Raw genomic sequence first — 24,356 nt, 5'->3', positions numbered from 1 at the left:
ATCGTAGTGTACCTGCGTGTCTACAGATCTACATGAATATACACCCCCCCCCTCCTTGACGAGGGCCCTTTGAAGGTGCCCCCAGCAGTTTAATCTACGGTCCATTTTACGGGAAAGCAGCGTTGAAGCGCTATACTAAGTTATGTTAGTGTTTGCAAGTACTAGCCAATGACATGTAAAAACTATATGACAACAGTCATCATTTGTAGCGGTACCACATTTAATATTTGCAATATTAGGAGCGAATGTAATATTTATTCTTATTAATAATTTGGTATTCGTGTAAATATTGGAAAGAGCGCCTGCAGTGACCTCACCCTCCCATTATTGTTTTTAATCACCCCCACCCTTCCGTCGTTGTTTTTAATCAACCCAACCCTCCCGTCATTTTCAATTTACCCCCACCCTCCCATCGTTGGTAACTGACCTCTCACCTCCCACAACCACCACGTCATAAGAAAAAAAATCGACAAAGCTTGGCAATGCGTTTATTCATTTCTTTATTTGACACTTATTATAAATGTATAACATACTGTACAGCAGCCACACTGCTCTACAGCATCGCTTAAGCACATTGGCAAAGTCAATAGCTCTCCCTAAACACTAATAAGGGCCCAAAGGCGAGACCTATTGGCTATGCCAATGCTTGTTATATACTGGTATAACTTCGATGCCCTGCCAGGATTCAGGAATAGATGCTCCCAATGCAACTGCATTTGATACATTTACTATATAGTCAGCCCAAACATCAGTGTCATGAACAAACAAAACGAGGAGTATACCATATGGGCCTAGAGCCCTTCCTCTGACAAAAGTGGACAGTGAATCTAGTACCTCCTCTCTAGTAAATGGGGGAGAGGTAAAATTCTGCCGGCTGCTATACAACAGAGTGCCTTCGGTAGCGGGGACTACCTCCTTGTGGTACAGGGCAGCAAAATGGGTAACCCATTCAGAGGGTGGAACATGATTTTGCGGTTCTTGCCCCAGGGATTTGCGCCACTGACAACCAATTTCCAGAAGCGTGAGTAGTCTCTTGATGAACACGCTTCCGCTAACTCCTGCCATTTATTATTGTCTCAGTCTTTTTCATTGATCATACTATGTTAATATTCCTTTCTGATGGCTGCATTCATAGGTGGGTTTTTCAACGTAATCACCAGAGTTCGCCTAAGGTGCCTACACTCCTTATTAAAGCAACCATTGCCTTTTGTTCAGGAGGGGGGGGGGTGGTCTTCTTAAAATAATGAGAGATTGAGAAGTAAACTACAATCCTCTCTAAGTGCCCTTTATGTAACTCACTAAAATCTAAGTGGCCACCCTACTTCTTGCAATGGTACTCAAAGTTGCCTGGACATCTTTGTTGATGTTTGATAAGATTTCTGGCTTCACACTAACCTGGCACCATTTAAGGCGACGTCTATCAGATGTATGTACTACATTGTGTTTAGTAGATGGCCTTACCGGGTCAATTATATATACAAACAGAGCAACAAAGTAAGACACAAGGGATTATGATCGCTCTCCACTCATTCCTGTACTACCATGTCATCCACTCTGGACTACAATCTTAAATCAACATGGATGTCATCAATTCGGTATTTGTATAAATGGTTGTTAAAAGTGTGTGCCCCTTAGTATAGGATCTAGTGAAGCCATTTGTAGCCCTGACCCCAATTCATTGGCGGCTTGGTTCCATCTTCTAATTGGGTGAAGCTCCAGCTGGGGAATAGCCCAAGTTCCATCCTCCTCTGCAGTGATTTCAATATCATCCATGTCTAGGGGCTCAAATGTAGTGTTAACCCGTTGCGTGCTTCTGTCGGACCCCACCCACTCATCAAAGGTGCCGCACCAAGGGTTAAAGTCCCCTGCAAGAATCAGATATCAACTTGAACAAAACTTAGCCAGGTTTGCCTCTAGGGATTGAACGGTCTCTGAAGTGCGTCTAGCCTGAAATCCACATGCATATATGCTGAAGATCATCATTGTATGGTTCCCTCACCCTACTTACTTCAATTTCTAGTATGTCAGGGCAATCAATTGTTAATTGGCGAATCATACAGTTAAGGGAATATTTGTCCATATTGTTAGACCACCCATAGGCCTTCCTAACTTACTCGGCTTAGCTAGGAATTGAAAGGACAAGTACCCCACTTTATATAGAGGTTCTGTTTACCAAGTTTTTTGGAAGAGGCATATGTCATACTTGTCGATTAATTCACCCCATCGTGGCTGCATTATCTTTGCCTTGAGGCCAGCCACATTTCAAGAAACCACCGAGATCAAAGGTAAATCATGATTTTTAGTGGGGCAATCTGGTGGAGACAAAATGCCTATGGGATCAATTAGTGTGCTATTTAAGACTTCCAAAACTGGGGGCTCACAACCTGTACCCAAAAACCCGTGTAAACCAAAAAATATTTTGTTGGTCATCAATGTTACTCAGGTTATGATTATGGATTTTTGATTTTTTCGATCGACTGTGTGTCTCATGATTTAGTTGTCTACTTGCCTTCCTGATAATATACTTGATGTGAGGCTTCTTTTTTGGATCCCAGTCTCTGTATATAGTACATTGGAAAATCTGATCCTTAATAATATTCTCTTTGGTCATGATGATACACCCCGCTCTTGGGGTGGCTGGAATATATGATTAGATTAATTATGTACTTTATCGCATTCTGCTCATATATTATGATTGTTACCCTCTAGCATGATGCGCTGATGTGGCTGTGACAAGACACGCAATTGCTGACAATTTAATTTTGATTGGAATGATCGCACTATTACTGAGTGTGGGAGTCTATGTCCGTCTTGTTGGTTTATCCCCTACTTGGTTTTGTATTTCGGAAAGGACAATCGCAGTATGGCTGAACGTGGGGCACCAAACTCATCCTCAGTGTGTTTTTGTTGATATCTGCATACATTTAAGGTATCATCACTGACGGTCCTTAACTTTGAGGAAAATTGTGGGGATGAAGCGGCACCCCTTCTTCTCATAATGCTCCTCGTGTATTTAATTTATTTTTTTGTTTTATTTATGATTTCTATTTAATCGTTTAGGTTGAGACTACCCCTGCCTCGCCATACAATTACCTTATGTGCATTAATGGGCTCTAGATATACTCTAAGATGGCTGCCATGAACCTCACCTATTGGTCCGCTTTCTATGTTTGACTCAGGTCGCACGGCTGTGATGTCATTGCGTTTACTGGCGAGTATTCAAAATCGTACTTGATTCAATGGCGCGGGTGTTCGTGTCAAGTTGCTGCCGGTTATCATGCCGTGTGGTACCTGTGCCCTATCGTAGAGATAAGCTCTCGCCATGCCAGTAGGTGCACCCTCTAGATGGGCCATTGCATCGTCTTTTCTGGCTCTGCTTACCGGGTTACCGGTTCTATATGCCCCTCTTACACGGGCAGCATACTAAGGGGGAACTGGCACCAACTATTACTAGAGAGATTATACCAAGATATGTATACAGCTTACTATGACTGCCAGAACACCCGCAGCACTTAGGTGTGACCCCCACCGTCTCCCACTAATTTTGCAGTAGAAGACCCTTGAGATAGGGGGTTCTTATGCATCAGTGACCTCTGGGGACAGATTTGATATGCCCTTTATTCATAGCGGCTAGGTGAGACTACCTGCTCACTCTCTTTCTTCATTAATATCATTTTTTACTTACAGAACACAATTTCGGGCTTTATCGACAGCTTTTTATTCTAAATTTGCAGACTACTGCGTGCTCTGGGGCTACATACTTTGGATGACCTTTTGATCCGTTTTTAAGGTGAGACAGTTTGTGGCTGAAGTACAACTAGTCCGCTGTTGCTATTGATCCAGTGCGAGACCGGGGAAAAGGAGTACAATTTACAAGTGTCCTCCTTGTGTCACAGACCTGACGTTACACTGACTCACTTATACATGCAGTCATTGGTGGGGCCCATAACACCCAACACTCACACGTCACCATTCACAAGTCTGCACACAGGAGGGATGAATGATTCAAGCGCTGGACATGTGGGGGTACCTTATTACCTACAGGGAGGAAAGTTATGTTACAAATATACACTAGCATCCGACTCCTATAGATTCCTAATCCTAAACATCAAGGCACTCCACCACTTGGGCGATAGACCAATTAGTTGGATTGGTTGATGGTGATTTAGAACCTGCTAAAACACATTTAAGACTCAGAATCCTTTACCTTCTTCATTGAATAACCACAAACGCGTAATTATGTCAATCAATAATTATTTATCTAAATTTCTGTTTGCAATTAATATTAGCATTTGTTACTTCAAAGTTTAGAATTTCTAGATCAATCAATTCAAATCACAGGACATTATATTTACCTATTCTGGCTGTCTGAATTTTCTCTAATTCTTTAGGCTCTGCATAATTGAATTTTCCATTAAATTGTCCAAATAGCAGGCCAACGCTTAAAGTCCAAAGTTCTTTGCTCAGCATGTCTCAGTCCCAAAGGTTGCAAAAGGACCAGTAGTCGTGCAAGCATCAATCAGCGCCTGTGTGGTCAAAGGAGGTGCGCAGTCATAGTAACCGCCGAATGCCGTTTTTTAGGTGGAGTAAGCCAGTGATTGGCTAGTTGAGGAACGTCCGATTTTTGTCAACCAGGTTCACATGAATTATGCTGGTTCATCTCCGGTGATGTCACATTCCTTATGTTACAAAATCTTGGTTTTTACTTGTATGATCCAATTGTTCATTTAAACCAGTTTTTCCCCGGTCCGGGCTTTGGCAGTCCATCAAGATCCTATCCTTGACCGGGAACAGTGTGGAAAAGGTTATGTGGAGGTTCGCGGAGCCATCCGAGTCTGCGCAGTAGAGATCGCACTCACGAGACGGTGGCCACTTCTGAACTCCATGTCCGCCGGCATTTTGTGGTAGGCCCAAATGCTAACTTAAGCGAAACAAACACAAAAGAATAATTAATACAAAGAAATGATGCTTCTAATGTTATACCCTCACTAATCTCTTTATGTATTAGTATTTTCCTAGCATATAGCAACATTTAAAGCAATTATATTTAACTTTACGGTCCTTCACGATGATGCAAACGTCGCAAAAGCAACATATATCATGCGATTGCTATTACCACATATGCTATTATTAATATGCGTACAAATTTTAGTTATTGGAGTTATTTTGCCATGCAAATAGCGGTTTCCCACATGCAATTGGTGTTTGCATTTGGTTGGATTAATGTCACACTGCATTCCGTTAGTAATTTGTAATTAATCATTTATATAATTAGTTTTCTCATGCAAAATAGAGGAGGTATACAAAAGTTTGCTATACCTGCTCCATCAATCCCGCCTTTGGTGATTTTTAACATCACCGCATTACCTAAAAGTTTTAAAGTTTGTAAAGAAATGAATCCGGTTCTCTTAATATTTTGTTAATTCACATTACTGTTTCACCTGTCTCATCTTCTTTTGTTTTTCTATACATGTTCTCTTTCCAATCTTCTAATTCTACCTCTTTGAATTCTCTTTCTCTTATTTCTTTCTCCCTCTTCCTTACAGCTTCTCTCTTTATGTTTTTTCGTAGTTTTCTTTTCTGGTTAAAAAAGCATCCTAATCTTAGGATTAATACTAACAATATCACACATGTTACTGGAAATAAGATCTTACCAATAAAGGTACTACCTAGTTTTAGTAAAAAGTTCTTAATAGTAGAAAACTTTTTCCCAATCTTTTCCCAAATACCTTCAGCCTCCACTGGAACAATTTCCTCATGCAAATCAGTTATATTTTTAATGTATGTCTTCAAATCTTTACTTTCGTCAGGAATGTAAGTACAACAATGTTGAACTTTCAGCATTCCACACACTCCACCCTCTTTTGCCAAAATTATATCAAGGGCAAGTCGATTTTGCTTTACCATGGCACGCATGGCAACCATTTCAGTATTTACCAATAAAAATCCTCCAGCGGTGCTTGTTGACAAGTGATCCACTACTGTTGATAGTTTTCTAATTTTGTGTGCATTCAGAGATATTCCCACTGCTTGTATCAACGCTCCGAAAATGTCTCCTACAATTTCTGACCAAGATTCTCGTTTTCTACGTGTTAGTTGACTACCTAACTTATGTGCACCATCTTTCCCTCTTCCCACATGGAATATCTTTGGGAAAACCAGGCCTAGATAACATTGTGCCATACCAGTGATCTGGCAATCGATAATATGCTTTGTTCCCGCAGATAAAATATAGTCCAGGAAAAACTAGATAATTACCTCCTTTAAATCCCCATCCACTCATGATTCTATAAGTATCATGGCAATCACTTGTGCCTACCAAATAATTATCATATGCAGTTTGATTCCTTCTAACACACAACTTTCCTTTCTGAGGCCAATCTAGAGCCACTGTTGGACTAGCTTCTCCTTTCAAATGTTTTTCTCTTTCATCATCCCAGACTGTCTTTTCTTCCTTTCCCTCAGGTACTTTCCTTTGCATTTTTAATCTCCTTTCTTCTACCATATCTAAGAAAATGTTCTCCTTCTTCTTTAAACTGCAAGTTAGATTGTTTCTAAATATGGATTCTAATGTTAATTCTTTAGTTTCTAAGAAAAATTCACCTAACAATTTAGCAGGTTTTACTTTATTTAGCTTGTTAACTAAAGGTACTTGTGAAAATATGTTATCTACATCTGAGAAATAATATTCTAATTTCCCTATTTTGTAAAACAAACTTGCTATTACACTACATGTTATTCCATATGTTACTGGGAGGTGATGGTAAGTCACTCCCTCAGATACAGATGCAGGCAACTGCATGCAGACGTAACAATCCCTCACGTCCATCGTCTTCACATATTCATATAGTAATTTTGAAAAAACATTGTTAGAAAAACAGTAATAGACCTGTCTTTATGTAAATAATTTCTATCTATTTTGGTCGGATAAACCTTCTGAATCTTTTCTACATTAGTCTTATTCCCATTATGTCCTTCTATTGTTTCTAGTGTAACCTTAAATTAAACCATTAAAGCCAACGCACTCCACAGAAGCATTAGTAATCCTGTACAACAACAACACATTTTAAACCATCTTCTAAGGAATACACATTTAGATTTTCTACTTTCTGTGTTTGCCATTTCAAAAAATGATCAGTGTCTTTTGACTTAGCCTCTTCTACTTCACAACTAGTTTTGTCTAACCCAAGACTCTAAGCACCTACATGGTTCTTTCACATTATGTATTTTTCGATAAATTATTGTCTCTTCATTTAGATCACTTTTGGTCTTTTCAGTTTGGCATTTGATCGTCTTTCACTTTTCTTTCATAATCTTGATACAGAACTTCCTGAACATCCGTCCCTTCTCCAATGTCTGACAAGATAACTCTCAGGATTTCCAATTCTTCGTCTTCCTCAACCACTTCTGGTACAGTCACCTCTGGAACCCCTTGGCTATCTGCCTCCTCTTTTACCTCAGGCAACGCCACATATGACCATTCCGGCGACTTGTACTTCTGGTTAGGTTTTTTCGTTCTTTTACTTTCTTCTGCTGGTATTTGTTTCACGTCTTTTGATTTCTCTTGGCTAGACACTTCATTCACCTGTTCAGCTCTAGATGAATTTACTCGTGTCAATCTGTATCTTAATCTTTTTATTTTGTTTTGCCAGATTTCATCCCTTGCTGGCCTTTTCAACTTACTTCCTTTTTCATTTCTCTCAGTTCTCCATGCTCTCTTTCTCAGGACTCGACCTTCTGGTACTTCCTCATCACTGTCCTCTGATTCAGTTCCAACTTGACCTTTACTTTCTGTAGTCTTTCTTTCCACCACCTTCTTTTTCTTATCTACTTCTGTCCCTCCTCGTGGTTCTTCCACACAATCTTCCTGCTGACTAACTGCCCCTTCTTCTACCTGGATGTGTGGTTTCCCTACAACTCCTCGGGAGTCTTCCGCCACAATCTTTCCCTCACTCTCTGTATCTGGTACCTCTTCATCTATCTCAGTGATTTCAGGTGGAATTTCTCTTGACTTTTCTTTTGGAACTTCTTTTCCAAGAATTTCTTTGACAGTTTCTTCACTATTTTTATTCTCACTCTTGTGTGCTTGAACGGGTTCAGTGTCTGATCCTGAGCTGGTGTCAGAAATCTGTAATTTTCTCCTCAAAGGAAGATTCTCTGGTGCAATGACTGGACTTGGTTCTAACTCCCCCCTTTTAGGAGTTTGTCTTGTTCTTATTTCTTCAGTATCTGATTCAGAACTTGTATCTGATTCTTCTAAGTATTCTCCTTCCTGGTTATCCACTGGATTTGGAATTCGCAAGGTGTGACTAGCATGAATCCAATTCTTTACTCCTGCACATTTTACAGCTGTAGTCGTGGTCAGAATCACCTGACGTGGTTTTCTCCAACGTGGGACCAAACAGTTTCTTCTTCTGTGCACTTTTATTCTCACCCAGTCACCTGGGCTCAGATCATGAGCTGGCTTCCTTTCAAGAGTGGTGGCATCCGATCCAACCTGATGGAACACAGAATGAACGTAATCAGCCAACCCCTTGCAATAATCCAACACCAAGTCATCAGAGATTGGCAATAGCTTGTTGACTGGTATGAAAACATGTCGCATTGCTCTTCTCATGACGATTTCATGGGGACTCAACCCTGTATTCCTATCTGGAATAGATCTAACAGTCATGAGTACCAGAGGCAAGACATCAGGCCATTTCAAACCTGTGGCTAAACACATTTTTCCCAGTCTGTTTTTAATGGTGCCATTTACTTGCTTCATCACACCAGAAGCCTCTGGGCGATAGGCACAATGTAGTTTTTGTTGTACATTCAATGCTTCACAAATTAATTTCATGATTTCATTATGAAAATGTTTTCCTCTACCTGACTCAATCGTGACTGGAAACCCGTATCTAGGAATGAACTCTCTCAATAGTAGCTTGGCTACTGTTATTCCATCACTTCTTCTAGTTGGGTATGCTTCCACCCATCGAGAGAACAGACAAACCATCACTAGAACATACCTCAACCTGTTGCAGGGGGGCATTTCAATGAAATCAATTTGCATTCTGGTGAAAGGCCCTCCTTCTCGTCCTATCGTTCCTAGACTTACCACTGTTTTTCTTCCAGGATTGAACTGCTGACATATTAGACATCTTTGACAAAGGCTTTAAGCTACAAGTCTAAATTTTGCATTATACCATGTCTGTTTAAAAAGTCTGATCATAGCGTCTCTTCCTACATGTGCTTGTCCATGATACATCCGTGCCATGGCTGAAACCATGTTATCAGGCATAACTGGTCTTCCATCCCAATAAACCCACACATGATCTGTTTCCCGTGGTGCACATCCTGCTTTTACCCACTGTCTCATTTCCTCATCTCCTGCTTCTTCCTGCAACTGCTTACTTCTTCCCATGTATTCACAGTGTTAGTAAACAACAAGGGAGAGATTAAACAAAACCATTTAAAATAGGGTCCAAGGGATATATATTTTAAAGACCCACACCTGATTTTATCCCCAGCACCAACTGAATGTATAACACACGAAACACAGGGGGTCTAACAGCCAAATTTGAGAGGCTACACTGTCGATACTGAGTCAACAAGATCTCAAAATATCTTTATCGCACACACATAACGTATTAATAAAGATAGAGAAGGAAAAAAGGCTAACACTACATGCATAGAGGAGACCGGTACATCATCGATTATTCGTAAAATGGCTGATTAATCCACAACAGATTGTAAAGGGTTTCCATCAAATTAGACTCAATGATCAGTCCTATCATTTGGCCAAACGCATGTGCAAATGAGGCTGGTCCCCTGATCAGTGGGACACTCAGCTCTGCCCCTTATTGTTGTATCAGGATTTGGTCCACCAAATACACAAACCGTCCATGATGACTGATCTTTTGATGGTAAAGTAAGAAGAAATAGTGCAACGAACAAGAAAGTGATTTAAAATAGGATGGAATGTCCTCCTTCTAAATACTTTATTCTACGGACTGGGCACACCTCCTAATTAAAAAATAGAACAGTGCAAAAGAAGACAGTCACTATTATCTGTCTACATAAGGGCCAACATGTTTCTGCCTAACGGGTATTTAATCCCTTGGCATTCGTCAGGGCCTCTGCTCGTATAATAGTTGCACTCCTAATAGTGAAATATAGAATTCACCACCATCACCAAAAACAAATTATAGTAAAACTGGTTAGAAACGGTACAACCTGTAACAACCATGGACATTAACCCTCCGATTCACAATGGTTACTGTGAATTCTGTGAAGGAAAACGTTATATCATTAGTACTGTATTCAATGCATCAGTCTCATGTGCATAGTGTGTCACCAAACCAACCAATAATGTGTGTCAGAAAATTAATTTTTATGCTTACCCTTTGTGGTAGGGCAATAGACCTCACCTCACCTGGACACTGCTCAGGTACTAAGAGGCCCCGCACTACAAAGATATAGGGAAAACAAAAGAATGTGGCAAAGTACTGTAAAGAAATTTTTTCCGCTTCATACCCTGCCTATGATCATTCCTATAACCAAATGCCCTGTATCTAGAGGCAAAACATGTGAGGTAGATAAACACCCCAAACTCAGTGTACTAAGCCTCAAAATGACCCAGAAACTCGACTAAGACACCAAACTTTAAGGAAGATTAAAACTCCTTTGTATGCTTATTCAGGAATTTTACAACATACTGATCTTCAAAACCTGTGATTTGCTAAAGTTTACAACATAGTATAGCTAAAAATATTCTAAAAATATTCTGTGGTAGCTGCTCACCTTTCCGTCGGTACCTCAAGCTCCCATCTGAGACTTGGGGGAGGCACCGATCTATAGGAGATGCTAGTATAAGTAGTCTAGTGAGGGTTTGTTAGTGAAGTATCCCTCCACCTTTAAGATGTATACTAGATAGTGGCGATCTTATCATGTGTCCCTTCAATTGGTATATATTAGTGGCAAAGACACTATTATCAGACATTTATTGTGAAGTAAGCCTTATTAGTCTTTATTTTCATAAGAAAACTAAGGACACTACTTTACGCTCGAAATCTCGCGAGATCTCGCGAGAGGAAGTGCTCAGAACTACCATATGATGTCATATCGGCCATCTTTGTAGTTCCTAACACTATGATCTGGTAATCATTAAACTGTGATTATTCCTCACGTGCATATGATGTTAGAATGCCCCCAGTGTTGTGAGTCACTGCCTATTTTTCTCCAAAATAAGCCTACTTGAGTTTGGTTTCTTAGGAACAAGAGCGCACTACTTAGCGCTCGAAATCACGCGGGAAGATGCGCTCAGAACTACCCGATGACAACATATCGTCCATCTTTGTAGTTCTGAAGGCTCCAACCTGTATATCATAGAATCACGATTGACCATGTGTTGTTTTTGAAAAAGTACCAGTCATTGGGCAATGACAGCTGCCCAATGATGTCATTTCGGACATCTTTGTAGTGCAATGACTGCAGCCTATTGGTCCGTGATATTCCAATGTTGTTTTTGGGAACACAAATGCTCTAAGTAGTATGCCATAAGTGGCCTCAGAGTGTATTCAATGGGCATAACTATGCAGATGCTCCAAAATATTAAAATGTGGGAACAATCCCAATGGTTGTGCATAGCTATATGTCACCCTCCAGTGTATGTCAGAAAACTCCCATAATCAAACCTATTTGTGATATTATGAGAAGAGTGTGAGCAAAGTAATTCAGGCATGAATCAATATGTACAACATGTTTATATAGACATACCCTATTACAGTCAGTATATCCCAGTTATTACTCACTAGTGCCAAGGCTACAGGGAGGTCCAAGGAATATGAATTAGGTATAAATGGCCGCACACTGCTCGTCATACCAGCAAGTTGCCCCATGGAACTATGGGCGATGTAGTAGCGACGGCGAGTACGCCTATGCTACGAAGTGTAAGAGTAAGTATGTGTCGCATTAGCCATCCCTGGACACGTGTTTCGAGGTAGTTGCCTCTCGTCAGCAGGGAGTAGGTAAGTGTAGAGGGGTGCCGTGTAGACTGCCTGCAATTAAAAATAGGTAAAGTACCTTTCAAGGCGCGCAGGTGCCGGTCAAAGACTCGTCAGTCTGGTAGCTCAGGAGAGCCGTAATGAATTAGGTATAAATGGCCGCACACTGCTCGTCATACCAGCAAGTTGCCCCATGGAACTATGGGCGATGTAGTAGCGACGGCGAGTACGCCTATGCTACGAAGTGTAAGAGTAAGTATGTGTCGCATTAGCCATCCCTGGACACGTGTTTCGAGGTAGTTGCCTCTCGTCAGCAGGGAGTAGGTAAGTGTAGAGGGGTGCCGTGTAGACTGTCTGCAATTAAAAATAGGTAAAGTACCTTTCAAGGCGCGCAGGTGCCGGTCAAAGACTCGTCAGTCTGGTAGCTCAGGAGAGCCGTACTGAATTAGGTATAAATGGCCGCACACTGCTCGTCATACCAGCAAGTTGCCCCATGGAACTATGGGCGATGTAGTAGCGACGGCGAGTACGCCTATGCTACGAAGTGTAAGAGTAAGTATGTGTCGCATTAGCCATCCCTGGACACGTGTTTCGAGGTAGTTGCCTCTCGTCAGCAGGGAGTAGGTAAGTGTAGAGGGGTGCCGTGTAGACTGCCTGCAATTAAAAATAGGTAAAGTACCTTTCAAGGCGCGCAGGTGCCGGTCAAAGACTCGTCAGTCTAGTAGCTCAGGAGAGCCTTAATGAATTAGGTATAAATGGCCGCACACTGCTCGTCATACCAGCAAGTTGCCCCATGGAACTATGGGCGATGTAGTAGCGACGGCGAGTACACCTATGCTACGAAGTGTAAGAGTAAGTATGTGTCGCATTAGCCATCCCTGGACACGTGTTTCGAGGTAGTTGCCTCTCGTCAGCAGGGAGTAGGTAAGTGTAGAGGGGTGCCGTGTAGACTGCCTGCAATTAAAAATAGGTAAAGTACCTTTCAAGGCGCGCAGGTGCCGGTCAAAGACTCGTCAGTCTGGTAGCTCAGGAGAGCCGTAATGAATTAGGTATAAATGGCCGCACACTGCTCGTCATACCAGCAAGTTGCCCCATGGAACTATGGGCGATGTAGTAGCGACGGCGAGTACGCCTATGCTACGAAGTGTAAGAGTAAGTATGTGTCGCATTAGCCATCCCTGGACACGTGTTTCGAGGTAGTTGCCTCTCGTCAGCAGGGAGTAGGTAAGTGTAGAGGGGTGCCGTGTAGACTGCCTGCAATTAAAAATAGGTAAAGTACCTTTCAAGGCGCGCAGGTGCCGGTCAAAGACTCGTCAGTCTGCTCTAAGTAGTATGCCATAAGTGGCCTCAGAGTGTATTCAATGGGCATAACTATGCAGATGCTCCAAAATCTTAAAATGTGGGAACCATGCTAATGGTTGTGCATAGCTATATGTCACCCTCCAGTGTATGTCAGAAAACTCCCATAATCAAACCTATTTGTGATATTATGAGAAGAGTGTGAGCAAAGTAATTCAGGCATGAATCAATATGTACAACATGTTTATATAGACACACCCTATTACAGTCAGTATATCCCAGTTATTACTCACTAGTGCCAAGGCTACAGGGAGGTCCAAGGAATATCATCATTTAATCCTCCTGTATCTGTCCGAAGTTTATAAATCCATTTTTGCTCTTTTCTAAAAAGGTAACCCGACACATCACTTATGTGACTGGGTATATATGGCTTCTCCAGGACAGTCCATTGGAAGTCCGTTTCTAGATGTGCACGCTCCAGGAAATGTCTCGTAAGTTTAGTGTTGTTTTTCTTGCAACGAAAAGAACTCTTGTGTTCCAACATCCTGGTGCGGACTTTGCGGGTCGTCATACCCACATATCGTGTGGAGCAAGGACATGTCAGCATATAAATCAGATTGGTACTATTGCAATTACTATAGTTACTCTGCAACCAAGGTCTCGTGGTGCCTATATCTATCTCCTTCGTATGTTTGGTCTGAGGGCAGACTGAGCAAATGCCGCAAGGGTGATGCCCGACAACTGGTGGAAGGTTCCACAGTGTTCCACCAAGTTTCCTAGGGAGTATCTTCAATACTAGAAGCAATGCCATCCAGAAGATTGTCAAAAGACCCTGGCGCCTTCTGAACCATGGGAGAGAGAAAATCGCGCAACCCTTGTTTGCGTTCAAAAGGGCAAGCAGCATTCGGGATCGACTTGTTCACACACGCCCAAAAGAGCTCCCTAGGAAACTTGGTGGAACACTGTGGAACCTTCCACCAGTTGTCGGGCATCACCCTTGCGGCATTTCCTCAGTCTGCCCTCAGACCAAACATACAAAGGAGATAGATATAGGTACCACGAGATCTTGGTTGCAGAGTAACTATAGTAATTGCAATAGTACCAATCTGATTTATATGCTGACATGTCCTTGCTCCACACGATATGTGGGTATGACGACCCGCAAAGTCCGCATGTTGGAACACAAGAGTTCTTTTCGTTGCAAGAAAAACAACACTAAACTTACGAGACATTTCCTGGAGCGTGCACATCTAGAAACGGACTTCCAATGGACTGTCCTGGAGAAGCCATATATACCCAGTCACATAAGTGATGTGTCGGGTTACCTTTTTAGAAAAGAGAAAAAATGGATTTATAAACTTCGGACAGATACAGGAGGATTAAATGATGATATTCCTTGGACCTCCCTGTAGCCTTGGCACTAGTGAGTAATAACTGGGATATACTGACTGTAATAGGGTGTGTCTATATAAACATGTTGTACATATTGATTCATGCCTGAATTACTTTGCTCACACTCTTCTCATAATATCACAAATAGGTTTGATTATGGGAGTTTTCTGACATACACTGGAGGGTGACATATAGCTATGCACAACCATTAGCATGGTTCCCACATTTTAAGATTTTGGAGCATCTGCATAGTTATGCCCATTGAATACACTCTGAGGCCACTTATGGCATACTACTTAGAGCATTTGTGTTCCCAAAAACAACATTGGAATATCACGGACCAATAGGCTGCAGTCATTGCACTACAAAGATGTCCGAAATGACATCATTCGGCAGCTGTCATTGCCCAATGACTGGTACTTTTTCAAAAACAACACATGGTCGATCGTGATTCTATGATATACAGGTTGGAGCCTTCAGAACTACAAAGATGGCCGATATGTTGTCATCGGGTAGTTCTGAGCGCATCTTCCCGCGTGATTTCGAGCGCTAAGTAGTGCGCTCTTGTTCCTAAGAAACCAAACTCAAGTAGGCTTATTTTGGAGAAAAATAGGCAGTGACTCACAACACTGGGGGCATTCTAACATCATATGCACGTGAGGAATAATCACGGTTTAATGATTACCAGATCATAGTGTTAGGAACTACAAAGATGGCCGATATGACATCATATGGTAGTTCTGAGCACTTCCTCTCGCGAGATCTCGCGAGATTTCGAGCGTAAAGTAGTGTCCTTAGTTTTCTTATGAAAATAAAGACTAATAAGGCTTACTTCACAATAAATGTCTGATAATAGTGTCTTTGCCACTAATATATACCAATTGAAGGGACACATGATAAGATCGCCACTATCTAGTATACATCTTAAAGGTGGAGGGATACTTCACTAACAAACCCTCACTAGACTACTTATACTAGCATCTCCTACAGATCGGTGCCTCCCCCAAGTCTCAGATGGGAGCTTGAGGTACCGACGGAAAGGTGAGCAGCTACCACAGAATATTTTTAGAATATTTTTAGCTATACTATGTTGTAAACTTTAGCAAATCACAGGTTTTGAAGATCAGTATGTTGTAAAATTCCTGAATAAGCATACAAAGGAGTTTTAATCTTCCTTAAAGTTTGGTGTCTTAGTCGAGTGTCTGGGTCATTTTGAGGCTTAGTACACTGAGTTTGGGGTGTTTATCTACCTCACATGTTTTGCCTCTAGATACAGGGCATTTGGTTATAGGAATGATCATAGGCAGGGTAAAAAGCGGAAAAAAATTCTTTACAGTACTTTGCCACATTCTTTTGTTTTCCCTATATCTTTGTAGTGCGGAGCCTCTTAGTACCTGAGCAGTGTCCAGGTGAGGTGAGGTCTCTATTGTCCTACCACAAAGGGTAAGCATAAAAATTAATTTTCTGACACACATTATTGGTTGGTTTGGTGACACACTATGCACATGAGACTGATGCATCGAATACAGTATTAATGATATAACGTTTTCCTTCACAGAATTCACAGTAACCATTGTGAATCGGAGGGTTAATGTCCATGGTTGTTACAGGTTGTACCGTTTCTAACCAGTTTTACTATAATTTGTTTTTGGTGATGGTGGTGAATTCTATATTTCACTATTAGGAGTGCAACTATTATACGAGCAGAGGCCCTGACGAATGCCAAGGGATTAAATACCCGTTAGGCAGAAACATGTTGGCCCTTATGTAGACAGATAATTGTCACTGTCTTCTTTTGCACTGTTCTATTTTTTAATTAGGAGGCGTGTCCAGTCCGTAGAATAAAGTATTTAGAAGGAGGACATTCCATCCTATTTTAAATCACTTTCTTGTTCGTTGCACTATTTCTTCTTACTTTACCATCAAAAGATCAGTCATCATGGACGGTTTGTGTATTTGGTGGACCAAATCCTGATACAACAATAAGGGGCGGAGCTGAGTGTCCCACTGATCAGGGGACCAGCCTCATTTGCACATGGGTTTGGCCAAATGATAGGACTGATCATTGAGTCTAATTTGATGGAAACCCTTTACAATCTGTTGTGGATTAATCAGCCATTTTATGAATAATCGATGATGTACCGGTCTCCTCTATGCATGTAGTGTTAGCCTTTTTTCCTTCTCTATCTTTATTAATACGTTATGTGTGTGCGATAAAGATATTTTGAGATCTTGTTGACTCAGTATCGACAGTGTAGCCTCTCAAATTTGGCTGTTAGACCCCCTGTGTTTCGTGTGTTATACAGTAAACAACAAGGGACATGAATTCATTTCTCTTTCTCTTCCCCGATTGACAGAATTCTGATTTTGTGCGCAATATTGAGCCATATCATTGGCAAACTGATTGCCAGCCGATATGTAATCATTGGACTTCGTGTGAGCTGCACATTTCACAACAGCTAACTGCTTAGGCAGCTGTTTCGCATCAAGCAATTTTCCAACCACTTCAGCATTCCTTATAGGAGTTCCACTCGATGTCAAAAACCCTCTTTGGGACCAAATTTGCCCAAAGTCATGCACTACACCAAAGCCATATTGACTATCGGTTATCACAGTCACTCTCACATTCTTTCCCAACTTACATGCTCTTGTTAATGCAAAAAGTTCAGCAACTTGGGCTGATTTTACTCCTTTTAAGCAAGATGCTTCTAATACAGCTGCTACTGTACATACTGCATATGCTGCACTCAGAATTCCCTCATCCGTTCTCAAGCATGATCCATCCACAAACATCACATAGTCACTTTCTGTCAAAGGTTCATCTTTTATATCAAGTCGTGGTTTGGTACAGAAGTCAAGCACTTCCAAACAGTCATGATCTACATCATCTCTGACTTACACATTCTCAGCCTCAGGCAATAATGTTGAAGGATTCACATTCAGGCATCTCACAAGGCTCACATTTGTTGCACCTAGGATGACTTTTTCATATTTAGTCAGATGACTGTGCGTCATGAACTTGGTGCAGCTCCTCGGTAAAAGGATTGCCACATCATGAGGTACAAACACTCTCACAGGATATCCCATCACAATTCCTTCACTCTGTTCCAAACTCTTACTAGTGGCTGCTACAGCTTTCAAACAACCAGGTAATGCTACAGCTACAGGGTCTAACATAGCCGAAAAATATGCAATTGGTCTCCTCAAATTTCCATGTTTTTGTATTAACACAGAGAGTGCACATCCATTTATTTCGCTGCAATAGAGTTCAAATTCTTTCTCATAATCAGGCATGCCAAGAGCTGCTTCTTCACACAAACCATCTCTCAATTGTTTAAATGCTGCCAACTCCTCTTTATTTAATTCAATGGGATCTTTTACATCACTTCTTGTCAAGCGTAACAAAGGTTTTGCAATCAGGGAAAAGTTACTTATCCACTGACGGCAATATCCAACCATTCCGAGAAACATTCTCACTTCTCTTTGCGTCATTGGTGCTCTCATTCCTTTTATTATCTTGATTCTATCTGTAGTTACTTTTCTCAGTCCTTTTTCAATTTTGTGACCTAAATATTGTACTTCTTTCTGACAGAATTGCAATTTCGATGGGGATATTTTAAGTCCTCCATCTGCTAAATGATTCAGCAATGCAATGGTATCTACTACACAAGCTTCTCGAGTTCTTGACGCTACAAGCAGATTGTCAATGTATTGGACCAGAACCGAACTTTCAGGCATTTTTAAATCTTCTAAAGACTTTTTCAATATCTGATTGAATATTGAGGGGCTCTCTGTATACCCCTGTGGGACTCGGCACCATGCCAAAATACGCTCGCCAAACCGAAATGCAAAGATCGGTTGACTGTCAGGGTGAAATGGAATAGATAAGAAAGCATGAGACAGATCAATTACTGTATACCATTCCGAGTCGTGAGGAATCTGATACAAAATTACTGATGGATTTGGTACAATGGGACAGCAGGATATAACGATTTTATTTATTTTTCTCAGGTCTTGTACTATTCTAAAAGTTCTGTTAGGCTTTTTCAAACCCATAATTGGTGAATTACATGGGCTACTCATTATTTCCTTCAAAATACCTTGTTCAATCATTCTGTCTATTATAGGAGTGACTCCTGCAATTATCTTGGGTGTCAATTTGTACTGTGGAATATTTGGGTAACTCACTGCTTCCTTTACAGCAATTTTTACGGGAGCTACATTTTTCATCAATCCCACATCTCCTCCTGTGAAATCCCATACCTCTGTTTTTACTGTCTTTTTCAATTCTTGAGGCAATTCCTTGGGGTCAAATACAGCAAATGCCTCGGTAATCTCAGTTTCCATATTAGCCATAGTCATTTTATACAGTACATCCTCATCAGGAGTCTCAAACGCTATACCATCTGGAGTACAAAATATTGTGGAATTCATTTTGCACAGCAAATCTCTCCCTAACAAATTTACAGGGCATGAATCACACACGATAAATCAGTGCATTTCAGAAAATATCCCTATGTTAACTCTGACTGGTTCAGTGAGGTACGTTTTTATCTGTCTGTTGGATACGCCAACTACTTGGATTGTTTATCCGAGAGAGGAAGATTTTTAATATCAGCTGATCTAACAGTTAAACGAGTAGCACCGGCATCTACCAGGAAAGTAATGTTTTAGTCATTTACCTTTCCATCCACAAATGCGCCTGTCTGGTCTACTTCTAGAGTTGTGCCAAGTACGCACTCCTCTTCCTCCCCTCGGCACCGTCAATAACTTTCTTCTGACACACTCTCATCGCGTTGTAGCCAATACTGCGAAACAGCACTAGCGCGCGGCAGTTTAGTTACCTGTTCTTCGATGAAGAATCCTGTCTCATTACTTTATTTCTGAGGATTTAAGCTCTGTGGAAAAGGTGGTTTTGGCACCTGACTCTGTTGGGAAACAACCTGCTGCTGTCGTTGCGGTTGACAACTCACCTCATTCTGCACCTGTGAATTCAATGATGCATTATCACCATTAGCACTTGGGGGAAATTTACACTCGGATTTCCAATGCCCAATTCTTCCGCAATTATGACGCGGCCATTTCTTTTTAGCTTCATCTATATTAACCTGTCCTTTTCCTTTCCCAAAATTGGGTTTTTGTCTCATGCTCGTTCCATTTGCTTGTTCCATTAATTGAGCTTCCTGTCTCTCTGCCACTTTTACTTGAGCCCACATGGCTTTTTCTTTTAATTTACGCTGCTTTGCTTCAATTTCATCACTAAAATATTTTGCATGTCTCAATACTTCATCTATCTTTTTATTCTGCCAGTCTACTGTATGCTGTTTAATCATTTCACTTACTTCAGGTCGCAACCCATACACAAATCGACATACAAAATGACTTAAGTCTTTCTCACTCAAATTTTCATCACCACTAAACTGTTTAAAGGCGAGAATCAACCTTTCATAATAGGCATGTACAGATTCCTTCGCCTCTTGATGAGTTCTATCAATTTTTACCCAATCAGTTTCTTTGGGTGGTACTTTATTTTTCAGAAAGGTAATTACTTTTCTCATTACTTCTGGATCAGGGGCACCTGTTTTTGGATCTCTAGGGTACTCTTGCGTAGGTCAATTTATGGTTATTTTACATTCTGCCCATAGATATGCTGGTACAATTATGTCAATAGACTATTCAAATCAATCCATAATACCTTTGACAATTTTACAAACCTGTCTACCTGCCGGTACCACTCGACCGGCTTCTCGCGTGGTTGAGGGAAATCATTGGTAAATGATAAAATATCTTGTCTGGTCCAGGGGACATGCACATAGCCTCCACCTGGAATCTCCCTCATGGGACACTCAGTTACCACCTTGTCTTTTTCTCTTACTGGAAAGGCTGCATCAGCTCGTTTCCGAAACCACCTACTTTTCCATTTATCTACATCTCCCCATTTTCTTAGTAAAATGATTAAATCTTTAATCTGAGTGGTTCGTCCTGTTGCATTCAGATTCTCAACATCTTTTTCGGAGAAGTCTACTCAGTATGGTTTTTGTAGCGACTTTACCTTTTCAAAATCGATACCCATTTCACTTGCTACTTCTTCTAGTCTTTCATGTAACTTTTTTGCTCTCCATGTTATACTTTTGCATAGAAACAATAATTCTTCATCCTGATCTGCTTTTAATTTCTCCGTGGGAATAGTCCCTACTATTAATTCCTCTAAGACGATTTTCAACTTGGCCACATCTATAGGTTGGGGTTCTGCATCTTTCCGCTGTAAACTCCTCAACCATTCACTTAGTTCTTCTGAAGTAGGACCTACGGGATTTGGTTAATTTCTTGTTTGTTCTGAACCTTTTGGTGATCCTGGTACTGCTTCTGTCGTCATTATTATTCTATCCACTAGACTCTGATATACTGTCAAATTTTTAGGCGTACTTTGTTCTGAAATACCTACTGTTTGTCTCCATGAATTATCGTTTGAACCCTTTCTTTGCATCTCAGTCTGTTTATTACTATTATAAGGAATCGTCAGACAATGCTTACTATCCTTTTGTTGATCGAAGATAGGCATTACAGGTCCTATGGTTACAGGAATAGTTACAGCTTCCAAGTTTTTAGTTAATTCCCTAATCTTCTCTGTCAATTCTAAAGTTGTCTTTGCCAATTCAGCTGAAAGCTCATTAGCCATTTTACCAGATTGTGTTTTTTCTGTTTCTCTGAAGGGATTATTTCTTCCTACCTCATGTGGTATTGATTCAAACTTTATATTTCGTGGTGTTTCTTTTACTGGGGCACTTGGTGTCAACATTGTGGAATCTGATTGATACGGGGGTGGATTTTTATAAAACATGTCATCAAGAGCATTATCCTCTGACTCATGCACACTGTACCTTCCTGATTCTGTATTATTTATTTTTTTCCGTACATTTTCTACTACTAATCTCTTCGGCATTTCTCATAGGGAACAACCCATCAGTCATATTGGCACTTCGCCATCTCTTCATTCTATCGTCATGATTTTCCTGCCCATACGATCTACCAAACATATATTTGTACCTTCCGCCACTCCGTTGCCGTTCTCTATCATACATCCCATCTTCCCATTCTGTCAATGCTTCAAACTGTGCAGATCTAGGTTTTGGTTCTAGTTTCATCATTTTCTCTCTCAAATTTCTCAAAACAGCTAAATTGAATGAACCATGTTCTGGAAATGCTAAAACTCCATCTTTTGTATACTTTGCCCAATTGTCTAACCAAATACATGTATGATAACCATATTTCGTAATCATAAAAGATGCAGGTGATTTCGCTGGAGGAAGCAACTGTCCCTCTCTAGTCACAATCGGTTTGTCCTTTTCAAATAAGTTCTTGATTTTACCGAACCAGGACTTTTTCTCCTTCTCTGGTGGATCGTAATACATCATTTTCTCTTTTCTGTATCGCTAGTTTTCTTCTACGATTATTTTGTTTGTTTTATCCAATCGTAGCGCAACTCACACTAATGCACCAATCCTGAGCGTCAATGTCCCTTTTACAATTTTCCAATCCCAGTGCGACTCTCACTAACGCACCAATCCAGAGCGTCTACGTCACCCTGTAATTCTCCACTCCAAGCGTGGCGCACACTAACGCACCAATCTGGAGCATCTACGTCTCTTACTGACTGTCCAATCCCAGTGCGGTCTTTCTGACGTCAGCTTTTCTCGCTACTCCTGCTTCTGCTTCCCCCTCCTTTAAAAAATTTATCGGCAAACTTTTTACATTTACTTTTACTAACATTCTGTTAGTAACGGCATAAAAACGCCACCATTATCTGTTTCGCTAACAAAAGGATAGTCTTGACCTTTTTCACAAGAATTCCGTCTTTCCCGAGAGCAGCGCTTACCTCTGCCCTACTACGGAATCATTACATCCGTTGATAAAGTAGCACATCCCTCTACTTTACCCTTCTAGCAAGCATTAGCTAACCATTTCTCTAGAAATAAAACACCTGTTGGAGACCCAATGCTCCTGAGAATTAAATCCAGAGTTTCACAATTAACCTGAATGCTATTTCATTTACACACATTCAGACGGAAAATGTAGTTCATTCACACAGAATCCTGTCTTTCCTGAGAACAGCGCTTACCTCTGCCCTACTACAGGATTATTTCATTTGTTAATAAAGTAGCACTTCCCTCTACTTTATCTTTCTAACAAGCTTAGGGAACACCTATTACCTTTCCAGTGATAAGCGTAATCAGAGTGCCTTTTGGACTCCTGGTACTTAAGACCAAAATTTCACAGGTGGCCTTCGCTACCCATACACTTCTTTCACTCAGAAAATATCCCTAATGGCAACACACGACGATGTTACCAAATCGAACCCAGACAATGCGTCGTGCAACTTCAATCATCACACGTTTTCCCTGTGTACCTACAGGGTAACAACAATTCCGTCTTTCCCAAGAGCAGCGCTTACCTCTGCCCTACTACGGAATCGTTACAAACTTCCGACTTCCTACATCCCAGAAGTCATCAAACAACATGGAACGCAACGCGACTCAACATAGAGTGTTAATACATAAACCAATACTTATTCAACATCCACAATCTATCATCAATAAGCAATAATCAAATCAATAAGCAATAATCACCATACCAATGCAATAAAACCATCATTCTGCTACCAGAAAAACTGATCCAGCACGAGACTGGGGAAAAGGAGTAAAATCTACAAGTGTTCTCCTTGTGTCACAGACCTGACGTTACACTGACTCACTTATACATGCAGTCATTGGTGGGGCCCATAACACCAACACTCACACGTCACCATTCACAAGTCTGCACACAGGAGGGATGAATGATTCAGGCGCTGAACATGTGGGGGAACCTTATTACCTATAGGGAGGAAAGTTATGTTACAAATATACACTAGCATCCGTCTCCTATAGATTCCTAATCCTAAACATTAAGGCACCCCACCACTTGGTCGATAGACCAATTAGTTGGATTGGTTGATGGTGATTTAGAACCTGCTAAAACACATTTAAGACTCAGAATCCTTTACCTTCTTCATTGAATAACCACAAACGCGTAATTATGTCAATCAATAATTATTTATCTAAATTTCTGTTTGCAATTAATGTTAGCATTTGTTACTTCAAAGTTTAGAATTTCTAGATCAATCAATTCAAATCGCAGGACATTATATTTATCTATTCTGGCTATCTGGATTTTCTCTAATTCTTTAGGCTCTGCATAATCTAATTTTCCATTAAATTGTCCAAATAGCAGGCCAACGCTTAAAGTCCAAAGTTCTTTGCTCAGCACGTCTCAGTCCCAAAGGTCGCAAAAGGAACAGAAGTCGTGCAAGCATCAATCAGCGCCTGTGGGGTCAAAGAGGGTGCGCAGTCATAGTAACCTGCCGAATGCAGTTTTGTTCCCTATTCTATTACTCTTTTATAATACATTTCAGGATAACATGAAACATTTTTAAGGCGCAGTAAGCCAGTGATTGGCTAGTTGATGAACGTCTGATTTTTGTCAACCAGGTTCACAATGAATTTTGCTGGTTCATCTCCGGTGATGTCACATTCCTTATGTTACAAAATCTTGGTTTTTACTTGTATGATCCGATTGTTCATTTAAACCAGTTTTTCCCCGGTCTGGGCTTTGGCAGTCCACCAAGATCCTATCCTTGACCGG

Source organism: Triturus cristatus, chromosome 9 (genome assembly GCF_964204655.1).
Source record: "Triturus cristatus chromosome 9, aTriCri1.1, whole genome shotgun sequence".
Classification (NCBI taxonomy): domain Eukaryota; kingdom Metazoa; phylum Chordata; class Amphibia; order Caudata; family Salamandridae; genus Triturus; species Triturus cristatus.
The sequence above is the reverse complement of the archived record's forward strand: the minus strand, read 5'-3'. Positions refer to the sequence as shown.